Raw genomic sequence first — 18387 nt, 5'->3', positions numbered from 1 at the left:
TAGCAAAGTGAAGTTTGCAGCATGTACCTTCACCGACAAAGCACTAACTTGGTGGAATGGCCAAGTAAAATCCCTAACTCTCTCGGTGGCTAATGCTATGAGTTAGAATGATCTAAAAGAACTGATGCTCACTAAGTACTGCCCGCGGGGCAAGAGCAAAAGCTAGAGCAAGAACTCTGGAACCTGAAGATGAAAGGTTCCAACGTCGATGCATACATTGTTGGGTTCAGTGACCTGGATCTTCTGTGTCTCAGGTTGGTCACCCCAGAGAGCAAGAAAGTCGAGAGATTCATATGGGGATTGACGCCCCCAACTCAGAGGAATGCTTTAGCTGCTAAACCCCTCACATTTGATAGCGCCAAGCGATTGGAACAAGCCTTGATAGATCACAGGAACAACCATGAAACTGTAGCAACCACCCACGAACCTCCAAAGGAGAGCGGTGGAAAGACAAAGTTCTGGAACAAACACAAGGGAAAATATTCGCAGGAGCCCTCCAAGAAACAACAAATGGTGGCAGTTCATGCTGCGACCACTCCTTTTGTTGTTCCTTCAACTCAACCACCTGCCAGTAGATATGCTGGTACCTTTCCAAGGTGCGATAAATATAACTTTCATCATCGCAGAGCCTGCCATGACATGTAATGCAACAACTATGGCAAAAAGGGACACATAGACCGTTTCTGCAAGACACAGGTCCAACCAACCAATCAGGGTCCTGGAGCGGGAGTTGGTCAAGCCTGTTGTAGCTGTGGTGAAACTGGGCACTATAAGAGGAATTTCCCAAAAGCAACAACAGCTGGCAACACGGGAAGAGTCCTAGCTATGGGCCAAAAAGAGGTAGTCGCTAATCCCACCGTAGTTACGGGTACGTTCCTCCTCAAACACTCTTATGCATGCATTCTTTTCGATAGTGGTGCGAAGACGAGATTTGTTCGTCATGCATTTAAACATCTACTCAAGCATAAATCCCAACCTTTAACCGAAACATTCACCTTCGAGATGGCTAATGGAATGAAAGAGAACACTAAGGAGTATTCATAGGTTGTACCCTTACCTTAAACGACCATTCCATTCCAATCGACCTCATCCTAGTCTCCATAAAAGCTTCGATGTCATCATCGGCATGGATTGGTTGAGCCCCAATCATGCCGATATCCTTTGTTATGAAAAATCCATTAGCCTCAATTTGCCATCCAGCGAAGCCCTCATCATCTATGGTGATAAACTCAGCTCAATCTTCGTATCATTTCGTGTATCAAAGCCCAGAAATAACTGCGAAAGGAGTGCCATGCATTCCTAGCCCATGTCGTTAACGCAAAGTAGGAAGTTAAAGGCCTCGAGAGCATCCCTGAAATCTAATGGGTTTTGGTCCTAAGAACATCCTATGTGCTCATACAAACCCTAATGCTTGGATCTAGGTTTCTCTATTGTACATGCAAGTTATCCAAGGCTATAAACCCTAATTCTAGCATATGGAAATCGATATTAACATATAATTAGGTTAAAGATATTACCTTGATTGTTATGTAGTAATAACAATCCCAATTCCTCCTTGAATTGACTTTGGAAGGCTTAGAGTCACAAGTGTCACTCCTCTAATGGCTCACAAACACCATAAGCAAGAGGATGAAGAGGAGAGAGAGGTTAGAGGCTTCCCAAAAACATGTGAAACCCTAGAACAAGTCTTAGCCAAGTTTTTGGTCATAAGGGATCTCTTTATATAGGAGGCAATTAGGGTTATCTAACAAGGAAACCCTAATTTGGATGCTTAAGCCCTAAGCAACCCATGGAGCCCTTTCCTTAAGGCCTTGGACGATTTCATATGGGCTTCCCCCATAGAATTCGTCCACCTTATAATAAAAGGAAATCCATGGCCCAAATTGTAATTATCTTATAATAACAATTCCAGTCCCTTAAGTTTAATTAATCTCTTTTAGTCACAAAACTAATTACCAATTAATTCTTGACTAATACTAATTAAACAATATGATTTCTCCTTTAATATATTATTCCCATAATATATTAATAAATCATATTTAATCCTTTCTCTCCATAATTCATCCTATCAAGTTGCTTTGGTGAAGGCAACCCAAAAGGACCATGCACCATCGGGTCAAGTACATACCAAAATATTTATGGACTTAGACACTAATCCAACAGTCTCCCACTTGGATAAGTCTAATAACTATTATGCGTATGACTTCAGATCCTGATCTACAATCGTAGCTTTCCAAAGCCACTGTCAACTCTGATCCTATCAGATACGCGTGTCCTTAGATAAGGGATCATATATTCCTCCATTCTAGATATCGTATGAGATTTGATTTCAAATCATTCTCTTTGTACTATATCTCGATTCCCAATTTATGACGACTGACTAATTGAACAAATCAAATTAGCCCTAGCCCGGCCGAGCATTTACGTTTGTCATCACTAAGTCATCGAGGGGCCCAAAGATATCGCTTTTATCCTACTTTGGATAAAAGGAACGAATAATCTTTGATTCAATGCTCTCTTGCACTTACTAACCGAATCACACACAATAATATGTTTTATAACACCAAGTTACTAGTGCGTTTACATATTATCAATGTGCAACCGATTTGCAAAATACAACTCACACATCTCGGTTTCAAGAATATAAGATGTTATCGTCTCACCAATCACTCGTGATACAATCCATGGAGTAATCCAAGTGAGCGTGGGTTTAATTCAATGCTCAAAACCTATTCATAAGCACTCATGAACGTTGCAGCAAACATTTGCTTATGTCTAATACTCTTTTAGTCAATCCACACACCAATTCACGACAGTCTTCATTCATATCTACTTCCAACATATGAACGACTGTGGCCCATTCGAATAATTCAATTATTCTTAATAAATTCAATTATTCTGGAAGTCAAAACATGCAAATGTGAAACACAAGAATAATACTAATCCCATATGGCCTCAAACCTTTGAGTATAAATAAAACTCCTTTTATTTATCACCATATCGATTACTCATTATTTGTCGTTTCGGGTAATCAACTTCTTACTTGAATTATTACACTTGTCCCATGCTCCTAGCATGCACACAATGTTTACCTATGGTTCTTACTTTGTGAAATAGACCAAATTGAGCACATTTCCAATCATTCTCATTTCACAACTCCAAATCCTTTTTCATAAGTGAAAGAATATCAAATTCTTGCCACTTATAGAATATGTTAGATTCTAACATTTTATGCAATCATCCTTTCGTAATGTCACTACACCAAAGTCACAGACTATTCCCAATGATATTACAAAGTCCTCTATCGGAGATTGCTACAAGACAATTCCTTAGATATGATGTCTCTCACTCAAAGTACATTCCTTTGAACATCCTTCGCATAAAAAGTTTCTAATCTAGTCATAGATTTTCAATATCCAATTCTCAATGTGGACACGTTTCCATATTTTCCATATGACAACTCATTCTTAATAGAATCTTATCTATTCATAATGATGTCGATATGGTCCATCCAATATGGAAACATTTCCATAATTTCCATATGACAACTCATTCTTAATAGAATCTTTTCTATTCACAATAATTTCGATATGGTCCATCCAATACCATGCTTCCAACTACTCACAAGCGACCAATCCTCGTCAAACTTTGGATTGTCCTTTGATAGTTGTTTAATTATTTTAGTCAAAACCAATTCTAGTCCCTTTTCCCTCTAAATGCGCTCGACATTAGAAAAATTTTAGAATGGTCAAACATTAAAGCATTTGCAATCGATCCTATACCCGAAGCGTATGGGACACGACGCATAATGTTTTATTTTCTATATTCTCAAAATTCGAATTGTGAAGAGGAATGCCGTTATCATAATCGAAATTTTTAAGAACACATTATGTACCTTTGACTAAATTTATTAACATTTCTCAACCTAATCCTTTAGTTTTGAAATGAAGCATAATATTCTCTCCCTTAATTATAGCAAAAACAACTTTACAACCATTACGACTTTGCAAGGTATAACTCTTGTTTTCTATAATTAATATTGCCAACTTGCCATATGTGCCTTAATAATCATACAATCATAACTTTTATGTTCCCACTATCATGATGATTACTCTAAAACATAACACTTATGCTCCCACTAGCTTCAACATGTATTCATAAACATCTTAACTTTCAGAAAAACAATACCTATTGAATTTCTTAAGTCCATGTTTCTAATACTTAATGCTTTGATAATCTTTTATCAAGGCTTCTTGAACTTATAAACCTTTGCCTTAGATAGTTCATATGCGTGTCTAAACAATTAAGACTAACTGCCAAACGTCACAATTCAAATTATGGAAAGGGATATCGTAACTATAATCGAATTCGAGAATGCAATTTTACAATCACTATCTTCTTAAAATCTTTCTTAGTGAAAGCATTTCCTCACAATCATTTTCACGAAGGAGGAAATCTTATGACACTTAGATTTAAATAGTGTATTTGTTCCTATCCATGTGAATTTTTCAAAACCAAAGTTTACGACAAATTCAAACTCATATGGATCAAACTTTCTTAATCTTGATTTCTTGCCTTATGGTAGCACAGCTGCCCACCATGTCTTCCAAGTAGTTAAGCAGCTCACCTTTTCTTATCAATGTACTTTCCATTGATCAAGGTCCTTGCCTTTTATGCATTCAAATGAGAACTCATATGACTCACATGCATAATTAACTCGATTGGATTGGCACATAAATAAAATAATGTCAACACGATAGGTTGTGAACCTCAACTCGTGTGCTAGTGATGATCGATAAGGTTTATTTGATTTGTTCTTGAAACCTTTCAAGACCATTAAGACTCCCACTGACTACTTGACATATAAGATTCTCTTGTCAAAACATTTCTTGACAAACAAATATTCAAGAGTTAGTGTAGCTTTTATCAAAACTCTTCATAAATTGGTCCTAGTTGGTCTTTGTCTTATCCATGACATCACAACTTTCCACATTTGATGAATGTTATAAACCTTCTTAATACTTTTCCACTCAATGTCACAATATTAACTCTAAGACTTGTTTTGGAACGAAGTATGATTGACTTCTTGATTTAACCATTTCTTTAATTCTTGATTCTTCTTATTAGATATACAATTGTACTAAGACTCACTTAGAGGATTAATTGAGATATGGTTCTTAATCATTAAGACTTATCATAAAGCATAAAAGCTACTCTCCCTTCTTCTTAGAATGGAGAAACTTTTATCTTTCTGCTTACTTGATTCTTCTTATTCGTTCTACTATTGATTTAAACATTTTTCAATCAATCTAGAATTACACTTAATCTTGTAGGTATAATCACATTTACTAAACCTTTAGTAAATCATGACGAATATCTTTGTTGCTCTTATGGTGGACTTTGACCAATACGCAACTTTTTGTGCTCGATCTCCTAGTCCTTCACTTGACACTTTGTCAATGAATTAGTCGAATTTCCAAAATATGAAATTTCTCATTCATCATGCAATCAAGTTGCATGATTTCAAGTTTCTTTCCAATTGAAACTTGGGCGATGAGAAACTCTCCCTATTTGGTAAATTCTCGACTTTCCATAAATAACATAATAAGAACCAAATCCATTATTGCTAATAATAGAAACATTCAAACATTAATTTTTCATATACGCCATTGCAAGGATAAATAAATAATATAAAATCAAAATTTATTTTATTGCGGAAAAAATTTGTCCTTACAATGCAATTCATTGAAAAACTATGCTAATACATCTTTCTAATTCTAACTCTAAGTAGTAGCTCAAGAATCTAATCTTCGAGAAATGCGATCGAAATCCATTCATTCACGGTTATATTCTGCTCACTTCATCCCTTAAGCTTCCTTTCATTTCTTCGATCCTAGAAAACATCAATTGCAATCTTATCACATTATGTATTAAGAATATAGAATAGAAGCTTAAAAGAGTTAGTTAATGGATTTTACCTATATTAGAGCCATACGTTTCAAGTCTCCCATCTCTTAGATCTCTTAGGTAAATGGGGCAACTTCGTCTCCAATGCCTTTTCTCTTGGCAATAAAAGCAAATTGACTCTTTGGAACATGACATGGAACTACTTCAGACATTGCCATTCTCTAATGATCAAACCTTTTGATCATAGCATGTCTTTCGTTGCCGTTGTCTATATCCATAGAGGTCTTGAAGGCAGATTCACCAATCAACTTTGCTTTTCTATTGCGCCAAACCATTGCTGATTCATCAGCAATAAGCATATAGGTGAGATCTATAAGGGTCACGTCGCGGTTCATCATATAGTACTCTCTTACGAACTCACTATATGAGTTAGGAAGTGACTAAAGAACCCAATCAACAGCCATTTCCTCACAGACAACGGATCCCAACATTCTTAACCTATCAATGTGTGACTTCATCCCTAGGACGTGTGCACACACCGACTTTCTTTCTTTATGTTTACTTGCCAAAAGGGCTTGAGTGATCTTGAACTTTTCAAGCCTTCGAACTTGTGGGTTAGGGAGAATAATTGGAGGAGGTGGAGGAAATGAAGCATGATTTCTTGTTCCTTGATCGAATCATGGAATATCATCTTCATGTGGAATGCTTGTTCCACGGGATTTGGGAAGACCATAGTTGTCGAACTTTGACATCTACAAAACGGGAGAAAACGAATTCAAGTTAGTTGATTGATTGAGTCCTTAGTAAATCACCCAAATCAGATGCTAAGGCTAGGAACCAACACAATATTCTACAACTTGGGAGAGGGATGTCATAACCCAATTTGTAGAACATTTGAAGGTAAGTGAATGACGATTCACTAATTTCCACCATGAAAAACGAAAAAGAAATTTAAGTTCTAAATCTATGAAAACTCCTAGATCCTTTGAGATTCATTGACCATTTCAATGACATGTTTAAATCTCGATATGCCCCTCTTGTTTGTGACTGGGATGCCGAGGATCACAAAGCGGGTGTGAATAACCATACAAACTTACATGGTGCCCTCACATATTACAGTCACCTATTCGATGTGCCGGTAAACCACACACGCTCCACCGAACTATGACAAACATTGAGTCACCCTTTGCTACCTTTGCTTAGAACCATTTAGTGTGCCGGTAAACCACACACGCTCCACTAACGTCTTCGCCAGGGCACAAAGTGGAATTGCATCAATTCACTTTTGCCTAAGTAACTAAGATTGGTAATTTGGAAAACATTTAGTTACTTTTATACTTCACTATAATTATAATGGAAGGTTTCTTCCAATCCAACCCGTTCGGCTAACGACCCTCCACTAGTCAAGAGTGCGGTGGGTAAGAGTGGATACCCATTCAATCGCCATTTTATAGGCAATTTCCTTAATCACCCCTTATAGACCAGCTTCGTGAATGAGGCCTACTAACGGTAAGACTGACTGTTACTCATACATATATATAATGTTAGACTTTTAATGTTATATATATATATATATATATATATATATATATATATATATATATATATATATATATATATATATATATATATATAGGGTGTATTTTACACTTTTAAAATATTAGGAGGTCAAATTTAACAATTATACTTTTAATTCAATTAAATTTTAAACCAAAAACATTATGGATTTATTAAACCTTTTTTAATTATACACCTTAATTAATTAATAAAACCATAAGGGTGTGATTTGAACTTTTCAAAACATTACTAGGGTTTTATAATTTAACATTCCTAATTAAACTTTTAATCAACTTTTAAATTCCAAAACTTGAGGGCAAGTTTTGAAACATTTCAAAACATTAGGGTTTAGAATTTAAATATACATCAAAATTAAACTATTAATTCAAAATTTAAATTCCAAAACTTGAGGGCAAGTTTTGAAACCTTTTTCAAAACATTAGGGTTTCAACTATTTAAATTTCAAAACATCAAAACTTTTGGGTTTAAATTTAAACTATAAAACCTAAAGGCATTAATTTGAAACTATTCCAAACTTTGTCAAGAATATTCTAGATCACATAATTCAAATAAGGCAATTAACTATAATTGGTGGTTATCTAATTAGATCTAGTTCAAATTCTTGCAAGATAATGATCAAATAATTTCCATAACTTAACATATATCAAATAAGGTAACAATTATCTAATTAGATGACCAAAATCTTTTATTTTGATAAGGATAATCATAAGGGATTAACAAAATTCGAATTTTATTAAGTTAAAACAATTATGGCAATTATCCTAAGTCAAAATAGGTAAAAATCCCGAAAATCCGCCTGTCTGACAGCTAAACTCACCGAGTCCCCTTATGGACTCGCCGAGTACATCAGGCAGGAGGCAAAAAAAAAACGATTTTTTTCAAGCATGAACAAATTAACAAGGCATCAATACAATAGAAACCAATCAAGGCTCTGATACCACTGATAGGTTTTGGTCCTAAGAACATCCTATGTGCTCATACAAACCCTAATGCTTGGATCTAGGTTTCTCTATTGCACATGCAAGTTATCCAAGGCTATAAACCCTAATTCTAGCATATGGAAATCGATATTAACATATAATTAGGTTTAAGATATTACCTTGATTGTTATGTAGTAATAACAATCCCAATTCCTCCTTGAATTGACTTTGGAAGGCTTAGAGTCACAAGTGTCACTCCTCTAATGGCTCACAAACACCATAAGCAAGAGGATGAAGAGGAGAGAGAGGTTAGAGGCTTCCCAAAAACGTGTGAAACCCTAGAACATGTCTTAGCCACGTTTTTGGTCATAAGGGATCTCTTTATATAGGAGGCAATTAGGGTTATCTAACAAGAAAATCCTAATTTGGATGCTTAAGCCTAAGCAACCCATGGAGCCCTTTCCTTAAGGCCTTGGACGATTTCATATGGGCTTCCCCCATAGAATTCGTCCACCTTATAATAAAAGGCAATCCATGGCCCAAATTGTAATTATCTTATCACTACAATTCCAGTCCCTTAAGTTTAACTAATCTCTTTTAGTCACAAAACTAATTACCAATTAATTCTTGACTAATATTAATTAAACAATATGATTTCTCCTTTAATATATTATTCCCATAATATATTAATAATTCATATTTAATCCTTTCTCTCCATAATTCATCCTATCAAATTGCTTTGGTGAAGGCAACCCAAAAGGACCATGCACCATCGGGTCAAGTACATACCAAAATAGTTATGGACTTAGACACTAATCCAAAAAAATCTTCATGTTTCCTGATGTTTTCCCCGAAGATCTTCCCCCAATTGTCGTCTAGAGTCGGCAGAAATGCAAGAGTTATCCAACCAACTCAATGAACTACTCAACAAGGGATTCATCAGACCAAGTTCCTCACCATGGGGAGCCCCGATCTTATTTGTCAAGAAGAAGGATGGGCCCTTTCAGACGTGTATAGATTATCGTGAACTGAATAATCTTACCATAAAAATCGTTACCCCTACCCAGAATTGATGACCTCTTCGATCCACTCCAAGGAGCCAGCTACTTCTCAAAAATAGACCTGAGATCAGGGTACCATGAATTACGAGTCCATGAGGGTGATGTTCCTAAGACAATATTTCAGACTCGATATGGTCACTACGAGTTTGTAGTAATGCCCTTTGGTCTAACTAACGAACCTACGGTATTCATTGATCTGATGAATCGGGTGTGTCGCCCCTTCCTGGAAAATTTTGTGATAGTATTCATAGATGATATACTTGTCTATTCTCAAAGTGAGGAAGATCATAGACAACATTTGAGGAAAGTGATGGAAACTCTAAGGGCGAAGAAACTATATGAAAAATTCTCAAAGTGCGAATTCTGGATCATAACATTAACCTTCCTGGGTCATGTGGTTAGGAATAAGGCATACACATGGACATTCCAAAATTAAAGCGATTGAGAATTGGTCAGCACCGAAGACACTCACTAAAATCCGTCAATTCTGAGGTCTAGCTGGCTACTATTGCAGGTTTCTCTAGAATTTCTCCAGAATTGCTAAGCCTCTTAACACCCTGACTTAGAAAGGGGTAACCTTTAGTTGGGGAGAAAATCAAGACACTACATTCCAAACATTGAAGCAGGCCCTATGCAGCGCACCAATCTTGTCTCTTCCAAAAGGGACAGAGGACTTCGTGGTCTACTGCGATGCATCCAATCAAGGGCTAGGCTTTGTGCTCATGCAGCAAGGAAAATTCATTGCTTATGCCTCAAGACAACTGAAAGCAGACGAAGTCAACTATAGAACTCACGATTTAGAATTGGGAGCATTGGTCTTCGCATTTGAGATTTGTAGGCATTATCTCTATGGAACCAAGTTCACCATATTCACCGACCATAAAAGCCTTCAACATATTTTTGACAAGAAGGAGCTGAACATGAGGAAATGGAAATGGGTAGAGCTACTTAATGATGATTAGTGCAAAATACGCTATCATCCAGGCAAGGCCAATATGGTAGAAGATGCCCTCAGCTGAAAAAGAGTATTCAGGTCGTAGACTGAAGGCACTTACAATGACTATTCATTCACATCTATCCGCACAAATCATAGAGGATCAATTAGAAGACTTGCAACCAGAAAACATGTTGGATGAAGCTTTGAGGGTAATGGAAAAGAACTTAGAGATCAAGGGAGACGAAGTTTATTATTTCATGAACCGGATCTGGACCCCAAAGTTCGACGGTTACAGCGAGGTTGTCATGAACGAAGCTCACCGGACTAGATACTCCATTCACCCAGGTTCAGATAAGATGTATATGGATCTCAAAAAGCTCTATTGGTGGCCAAGCATGAAAGCAAAAATTGCTACCTTCGTGTGTAAGTTCCTAACTTATGCTAAGGTGGAGGTGGAATATCAAAAGCCCTCAAGTCTACTTCAACAACCATAAATACCTGAGTAGAAGTGGGAGCGAATCACAATGGACTTCATTACCAAATTTCCCAAGATCCCAAGTGTCCATGACTCTATCTGGGTAATTGTCGACAGATTGACTAAGTCTTCCCACTTCCTACCAATCAAAGAAACGTACAAAATGGAGAGACTGACCCGAATCTACATCCAAGAGATAGTTCGACTTCATGGTGTGCATGTGTCCATTATCTCTGATCGAGATAGCAGATAGTTCGACTTCATCCAAGAGATAGTTCCTAATTTGGCAGTCATTGGAGAAGGCTCTTGGAACTAAGTTGGATATGAGCACAACTTACCATCCATAGACTGATGGGCAGAGTGAGAGAACCATTCAAACCCTAGACTAAATGTTGAGATCATGTGTTATCGACTTTGGTAAGTCATGGGATACCCATTTTCCATTGGTCGAGTTCTCTTACATCAACAACTATCACAATAGCATCAGGGTTGCTCCATTCGAAGCCCTCTATGGCAGTAAGTGTAGATCTCCTCTATGCTAGGCTGAGGTTATACGTAGCTAGCTAGAGGTCAAATCCCTGATTGCACTCTCACTGGTCCAAAAATCATCTGAGAAACCACCGAAAAAATCATACAAATCTGAGAATGACTAAATTCTTCAAGAGATAGACAAAAGTGCTATGCCGACAGGAGACTAAAACCCTTGGACTTCCAGGTTGGTGACTGAGTTTTGTTAAAGGTCCCACCCTGGAAAGGCATGATATGCTTATGAAATCATGGAAAGCTAAGTCCGAGATACATTGGTCCATTCGAGATCCTTGCTAGGATCGGCCCTATAGCTTACAAAATTTGTTTACCCCAAGAGTTTAACAACCTACATCCCGTCTTCCATGTGTCAAACCTCAAAAAGTGTCTATCCGACTAGACTCTTGTAATTCCACTCGATGAGATTGAGGTCAACGAGTGTCTTAACTTTCTGGGAGAGCCAATCGAAATCATGGATAGGGAAGTCAAGCAAACAAAAAAAAGTCGCATCCCGTTAGTGAAGGTTCGCTGGAAGGTTAAGTGGGGACCCGAATTCACTTAGGAGTGCGAAGATCAGATGCAACAGAAGTATCCGCATCTCTTTCCCTAGTCCATTATTGTTTTATTTTAGAATTTCGGGACGAAATTCCCTTTATCGAGGGGATGATATGACAACCCGAACCTCTTCAGTCAACGAAAGTAAAAACCCGTTAAATAAAAATTTCGAATTTTATTTACTTAGTCAAAAATCGTGCGAAATGCAAGTTTTTCTTTGAAAATCAGCCAAGTCCCGTTGAAGCCTGGTGTTTACAGCAGTGAACATGTTTATGGCCGTAAACCAATCACGGCCTGGGGATCCCACCTTCTACCATGAACCCAGCCTATATATAAATTGTTAGCCTTATTTCTACATGTCTGATCGAAAACACTACTTTCTCTCTCTAAAACCACCAACTGAAAACTCAAGAATTCTCTCATCTATCCCCTAAAAATCATCCAATCCACCATGGAACTCATTTTGGAGCATCAAGAATTCATCATTTCATCAAATCAAGGAGTCTTCGTTCTTGAGTTTACGGTTGTGAACCTTCAAATCTTCAAATCTTCAAAGTCTGAAATTAGTTCACGGCCGCAAACCATTCAAGGAGCGTAAACCATTCATGGGTCGAAATCAGTTCATGGCCGAGAACCGTTCCCGGACGCAATCAATCCTAAGTCGTGGATATTGGCTGTAAACCCACTTTTTCCACTTCGATCGAGTCTCGATAACATTCCTTAAACAAAAGCAAGTGTTTTCTAACACTTTAACTAATGGATTTGCTAATTTAAATGCAAATATGTATTTAATTATAATTAGGATTCCGTTAATTGTCGCGTACATCAACTCGAGGATCCTCATTTCCAGTCTCGTTTTCCGGCACATACACACAACCAACTGTGAGTTCATATCGCTATCTTTTACTACTTTTAATGTTTTCACGGGGAGAATACAATTAAAACACTAGGATTTTGTGTTTTTATACAAATGATTTAAAACGGATTTTATAACCTTTGTAATTGATACAAACCGAGAAATCACTACATTATATAAAAATATTTAGATTTCTTATCCCTTATGTAACATGTTGAGCGTGAAGGTAGTTTTCAATATACAATATACATTGATAATTGCAAGGTTTTCAGCACCACACATGTTATACATTCAAACTAAGTTGATATATAATGGAAGCATCATCAAACTTTTGCAGAATTCAATACATATGAGTAACATACATACGAAACTATAATATATATAGTTTGTTGTTAAATACGTCGTTTTATAAATACAAGAACGGTACTTCATAACAAACATTTAAACTATGGTAGAACTAGTTTATTGTATATAATACTATTGTAAGGATAACAAGAGTACATTACTAAATATTTATTTAAGTATAATTATTTTTACTCTACAAGGCATACATACAGATTCAAGTACAACAGAACATTACACCACACATAAACTAGTTAATACAGGGTTGTGAGACGTCACTTCAATTATACCATTCGGGGTGCAGGCTAAATCCCATCATAGTATAAACAGAGTCTCCTGGAGGGACAACGTGAGATTTGTGAATAGATCTATTCGAGATTGACTATCCCACACCTAAACTGCTAGCTACAATTAGGCAGGCATGCCTGGGTGACAAATGTTGATGCCTGAAGAACGTCGTAGGGGTCACTAGGTCATATCAAGCATGGTTATACGAACTCACAACAGTATAAACTAATCTTTTGTTTACTAGATTTCATTCTTCAATAGTTTTATTTTCATTAATAAAACTACTACATACTACATACAGGTGATAGCCAGGGTTTCATACATTGCATTACTTATATTACTGGTGGTTGCTAGGGATTTCACACCAGTACTTTCATATACAAAAACAGAATTCAATAATGAACTTACAAAATGTTTTATGGTTTAAGACTACCTCTCCTTACTAAAGAAAATATTGGATTTTCTTGGAAACATACAAACATTTTCACGGATTCATTAATAGGTTTTCATTACAAATACATGCTTATGAACTCGTCAGCTTAACACTGCTACTCTTTCAAAACCACTTGCATTCTCAGGAAATCATTAGACAGGTACTTCCGCAGGCTTTTAAGAAGACAGAGTGTATAGAGTCATGTCTTGCATATTTTTCTATACTTTTGATGTATATAAATGTGCATCAAACTTATGTAAATACCTTATATATTCATTGTAATGGTTGTGTTTACTTTGATTACTATGATGCAATTATTGTGATATTATATATGACGTCCTCCACCCTAGAACATGTCTGCCATTTCGGTTTCGGGGTGTGACAAAATATGACTTCAAAATCCGATTAGCAATCGTAGCTCTCAAAAGCCTCTATTGAACTCTGACCTAGTCAATGACACGTCCTTTAGATTAGGGATCATATAATCCTCCGTTCTGCAAGATATCATGTGGACAAAGACATGGAACATAATCATTCTCAATGTCCAACACTTTGTTTCCCGACTTCTTATTTATTTGACAGAGACCTTAATTGAACACATCAATTCAGTCCTGATCGGGCCCGACACATAACTCAACACAAAATAATCGAGGGGCCTAAGATATCGCTTTTACCCTCTTAGGATAAAAGGAACAGATAAATTTTAACTTATATGCTTGTACTATTTTTCTCATCAAATTGTACACAACAACACGTTTTATAACATCATGTTACTAATGTGTTTACGCATTATCAATGCACATCCAACATGTAAACAAAAAACTCATATATCTCGGTTTAAAGATTATACAATATTGTCGTCTCACAATCACTCGTGCACTACAAGAAAAAGACCCTTTTACGACGCGCAAACCACGACACTCATTAATTTATGTTACACAAAAGAGAGTGACATTAAAAAAGTGCCATCTCTTTAGAAAAACTTAAGGATTTAGGTTACGCATTATTGCGTGCCCTTAAATTAGTGTCTAAACAAAAAAATAAGAATAAATAAACACGGAGGGCTCCTATATTAAATGGGTGTCATCTAAGGATGTCGCTTTATAAATTTTAATGGAACGCGCGTTCCATCCTTTACTAGCCAGGGGGAAAATGAAATCCTAAAAAATTAAAAACACCACCTTCCTTTTTTCTACTTTCCCTCTTGCCCTGATTATCAACACTCCTTCCTTCCCCCTCTCGACATTGACTACCGACTACTTCTGTCCTCGCAGTTCGACCATCGTTACTTGTTATTCTCGGTCGTCGACGTCGATCAATGCAACAGTAGGCACGCCGTATCCGAAGTTTTGGGGCAACGACGATGGCTCAAAAGAAAAAAGACATCATGCCTGTGACTTTAGGGATGAAAGATAACAACTATTGGACATTATGTCCTATAGACGAATTCATGTGACCTTCTCTGAAATTATGCTTGAACATACTTTGAAAATGGTTGATATATTACATAGACATATGTTTATGGCGATTTTTATCGATATGATGTTGATAAAGGAGATGGGAAGCTAGTTTCTAGCCCTAATAGCCCCCCTCCTCGTAGTCCATGTTATGGTCATCAAATGGTATGTTCATATATTTCTAGTTTTGCTTATGTCATCCATTTTTTAGGGTTTCCATGTAAACCCTAGACCTTGTTTGTAGGTTTCGTTCCCTGATCAAGTTGTTGCTGTTCAGGAAGCCGTTGAATGTGCTGCTCGTGCTATGATGTCTCAATGTACTGATCAGGGGAGGAAGGTTCTTCTTCCTTCACTTCTCAAGGTCCCTCTCTTTTTGCTTCATATTATTATCAATAGCAGGATATCTGATATTCTTACATAATTTATGGCTTCAGGATATTTTCAGGGTCTTGAAGATAAAGCTTGGAGGTTTCCATTATGGTAAAAAGTAATATTCTCACAAAGATTATTATCTGGACCTTTGACTCCCAACATGGACCAGATGCTAGTTACAAATTGCTCATATGGGTACTTGTTTTTAATAGTGTTAGTAGTCAATTCATAAAGTGTTGAATTATTTTATGCAGTTGTCATAGTTAAATACAGAATGGAGCTGCATTTTGAATCATGCACGGTTACACATGAGCCTGTTAGAACATTGGAGTTCACAGGTGTTCAAAGGTGGGCCAGGAATAGATGAAGTTCCTTCTATTTGGGTTGAAAGAACTGGAATTAAAACCAATATCATTGAGGTAAACGTAAATCATCTATATTCATTATTATTTAAATTTCTAAATTATGTTATTATTGTTATTAATAAATTGTCGTTTGGACCAGAATTTCACTCGAAAAAGCAAGTTTACATATGGAATTGTAATGGAAGAGATCACAACACATGATGAAAGCAGTCATATTTCTTGAATCGGAAGAGGATTTTGCTGAGTGGTGGTATTAGTGTAGATGGGCCTCCAACAACACTAATTAGGACGGGTATTAACCGAATGGTACTTGCACTAGCAAATATCACAAGGGACAACACCCAATTTGTAAATGGAGCAATTGTTGGGGATAGGAATGTATTTCATGTTAGTGAATCTAGTCGTGTCTTGTTGTTGCATTATTGTTATTGTAAGTGTTGTTGTAATATTAGGAATTAGGAATGGAATTTTAGGTTGATCAAGGGCTGGGAATTGGACGTTCCCGTTTTTCAATCGACATCAACTAACAATGACAAGATTCTTCCAACTGATAAAATTAGAAGAAGGTGCTGGAAAATCCCCATGACCGGTGCTTATTCTTCATGGTCATTATGGGGGATATGTGGGAGACCTTCTAAGTTATGATGTCTTAACTCTTAGAGGACCTTACCTTGTTAGGGTTACAACATGAGAGAGATTGCTGCTGCCAGAAATATCCTTTAGGTTTCTTATCTTATCTTACATTGCATTTCTACGTCATCATATTGTTGATGTTACACGAAATAAGAAATGGGAATTGATTTGTATAATTACATTACAGGTTGCTGCTGAACTACACATACTAGTGAGGAACACACATGTATACTTATTTGCAGAGCATGGGAATGATTTGGGGATTTCAAAGGATGTGAAGGGAAACCCAACAAAGGTGTACAGGAGAATGGGTCAGGGCTCCTCATATGGTGTTGGAGCCAAGCTTGGTTTGGTACGTGCAGAGTGTGTTGTTGACCACAAGTCAGGGACTGGTGCCTTATTTTTAAGGTTTGAAGAAAGATTTTGATTTTGATTTTGATTTGTATTCTATCCTTGCAAATTTAGCTATAACCATTTTAACAACAACGAAATGTTTGAATGTTATGAGAGAATGTGGCCACAGTGTTCAGGTCTTGTTTCTTTCTGTATCTTTCAATTATTTACATTTTTCATCCCTTTGCTTTGCTGTTTCTAACAAGTGTGGTGCAACAGTTTAATTTTTAATCTTTTGGTCCTTAAAACGTTGTTTCGTCATGCTTTCAGGACCCAAAATCTAAAAAATCAAAGTAATGGACCATATTTTTAGAATTTAACAAACTATAGGGATAAAAAATGTAATTTACTCATATTGTTGCTATTATTATAGGCTTTTATACATGTGCATAATATAGGTGCCTGCATTGGAGAATTCAAAATTAATTAACTTTGGGTCGAATGATCACTATCTTGAATGCATAAAATCTGCTTTTTATTTTGCTAGTGGTGAATTACTAAATCTCATGAAGGATAAGGTGTTGTCGTTTTCATTTTTTTAAACCGTTTTTTCTGATGGCTACATTTTTGTGCATTTTTTTCACTCACACAATTAAAGCCATGGAACCTTTTTCAATGTTCTCATTTCTTCCCTTCTACTTTCAGAGGTCAGTAAAGGCAATTAAGATTCATTTGATCATATATTGGGTTGGGTAATTAAAGGAGCAGTTAAATAGGTTATTGTTGATGCATACAACAATCACCTATTGAAACTCTACCCATCTGTGTAAGTTTTTCACCTAATTATAATGTGTGAAAGTTACACACAATTCTAAGTCTAATCATGTAACTTTGTCTACTCAACTTTTCATTGAAGTTGTTCCTGTTGAATTGTAATCAGAAACATGCAATATTTTCTTATTTTAGGTAAATGCCACAATGAATTCCTTTTCTTTTTTGTAGATCCCTCTCAGTTCTTGGATAGAACTCCAGGTTTTTGTGGAAGAATAACATGGATGGGTAGTAATGTACAATTAAAAAATGTGCCCACATGGCTCCTATTATCAAGTTTTGCTTTCAAGAAGGCTTCTTATGCGTTGCCTCATCTCTAGTTTAGGTTAGAAAAGACTAAATAACAATTTTCTAGATTTTACCTTGAAGGGTATAATGATATTTCTAAGTCTTTTAGTTGCAAGTTATAGCAAGAAGTTTCCTTCCTAACAACTCAAGAGACTCGTTACGACTATTGTTGGTGAAACGTTGCACCCACAACTCATGGTGCCTTACCATGGAGAGATACCTTTAGATCAT

The 18387-nt window shown here is 36.4% G+C and overlaps 1 pseudogene; it reads left to right on the top strand.

The window, feature by feature from the left end:
- Positions 1–189: 189 nt before the first annotated feature.
- LOC111886566 (protein TOC75-3, chloroplastic-like) lies at positions 190–17131 on the top strand (annotated as a pseudogene).
- The last annotated feature ends 1256 nt before the right edge of the window (positions 17132–18387 follow it).

This window comes from Lactuca sativa, chromosome 3 (assembly GCF_002870075.4).
Source record: "Lactuca sativa cultivar Salinas chromosome 3, Lsat_Salinas_v11, whole genome shotgun sequence".
NCBI classification, from domain to species: domain Eukaryota; kingdom Viridiplantae; phylum Streptophyta; class Magnoliopsida; order Asterales; family Asteraceae; genus Lactuca; species Lactuca sativa.
The sequence above is the reverse complement of the archived record's forward strand: the minus strand, read 5'-3'. Positions and strand labels throughout refer to the sequence as shown.